Raw genomic sequence first — 1,479 nt, 5'->3', positions numbered from 1 at the left:
TCTCACACTTTTAGGATTTGTGTTTTAAAAATTGTGATTTCTTTTTTTTTTTTAATTTTAAAACTAATTGTGATTTGATTTTGTAATCTTTTATTTTTGGTAAATTAAGATTTTATTTTATTTCCTCATTTGTATATTTTAATTGTTGCCTAATTTAATTTTTCCTTTTATAGTTTCATTAATTTTTAGGATTATAATTAAGATGGTAATTAATTGACTAATTTAGATTCTTCATCTAAGATTTTCATAATTTGGTAGATTTAAGTTTTTGACTTTAGGAACAGTTTCCATTAATTAGATTACATTTCATAATTTACTCAATAAAATTTAATAATTGATTTTGAGGATAATTGTGTGGTTACGTGAAAAGTACAATCTGAGGGAGATCTGTCTAGAAAAGTTGGTACTTAAGTGGGCCTTGCCCCACCAATCTTTCCTGGGAACGTTGCTCTGTCTAGGAGACTATTCATTGAGCTAAGAGCTATAGTCTTTCCTGGGAGCACTCTCGGTGGTTACAATTTATGTTACTATATAGTTATTTTCTTTTGCTTTGATTAAAAATAAAAACAAAAAAAAACCAAAAAAAAAATTAAAAATTAAAAAAAAACTGCTTTGGGTGAATGCATCGGTATAGAGACGAACTATTGAGATTTGCTCAACGTCCAGATTTAGAAACCCCTAGTGAAATTCTATCCGACTCGTCTTCTACGTCTCCGTCTTCGCACTCGTCGTTGGAATTCGCATTTCAAAATCTATTCACAATGGCACAACACGAGGAAGTTCAGCAGAGGACGTTGCAAGATTACTTGCACCCAACGCACGCGGCCACCCTATCTTGCATCATGTTCCCACCAAATGCAACGCCTACAGATTTCAAGCCGGGCATGATTGCACTTCTCCCAACCTTTCACGGATTAGAGAACGAGAATCCATATGTACACATTCGGGAGTTTGAAGAGGTGGTGGCCACCTTTCACAGCCGTGCTGAGGCCGCAAACACTGTCAGATTGAAGTTTTTCCCTTTCTCTCTGAAGGACAAGGCCAAAAGCTGACTGTATTCTCTTAGGCCCAAGTCTATTGGTACATGGGAAGAAATGACGACGACATTCTTTAACAAGTATTTCCCACACCATAAGACTAATAATTTGAAACGACAGATCTCGAATTTTGCTCAGAAGGAAAATGAAACTCTCTATCAAGCTTGGGAGCAATTTAAAGATCTGTGAAATCTGTGTCCCCACCATGGATATGTAAGTTGGTGCCTCATAAGCTATTTCTACGATGGACTCACAATCCAAGAGCGCTAATTTGTTGAGATGATGTGCAATGGAGATTTTCTCCAAAAGGATCCTGACGAAGCTATCGAGTACCTGAATGAGTTAGCTGAGAAAGCTCATACTTGGACTGGACCGAGTGCTACTGAGAGCACCAGTAGGTCCCGACCAGTTGGAGTTTATCAATTAAGAGAAGAGGACAGCC

The 1,479-nt window shown here is 36.9% G+C and overlaps 1 non-coding gene across 1 annotated transcript; it reads right to left on the bottom strand.

Moving 5' to 3' along the window:
- Positions 1 to 1,142: 1,142 nt before the first annotated feature.
- LOC112094429 lies at positions 1,143 to 1,249 on the bottom strand. The gene has a single exon (XR_002903520.1). It is a non-coding gene; the product is annotated as a small nucleolar RNA R71 (small nucleolar RNA).
- Between the last annotated feature and the right edge of the window lie 230 nt (positions 1,250 to 1,479).

This window comes from Morus notabilis, unplaced genomic scaffold, assembly GCF_000414095.1.
Source record: "Morus notabilis unplaced genomic scaffold, ASM41409v2 Scaffold680, whole genome shotgun sequence".
NCBI lineage: Eukaryota > Viridiplantae > Streptophyta > Magnoliopsida > Rosales > Moraceae > Morus > Morus notabilis.
The sequence above is the reverse complement of the archived record's forward strand: the minus strand, read 5'-3'. Positions and strand labels throughout refer to the sequence as shown.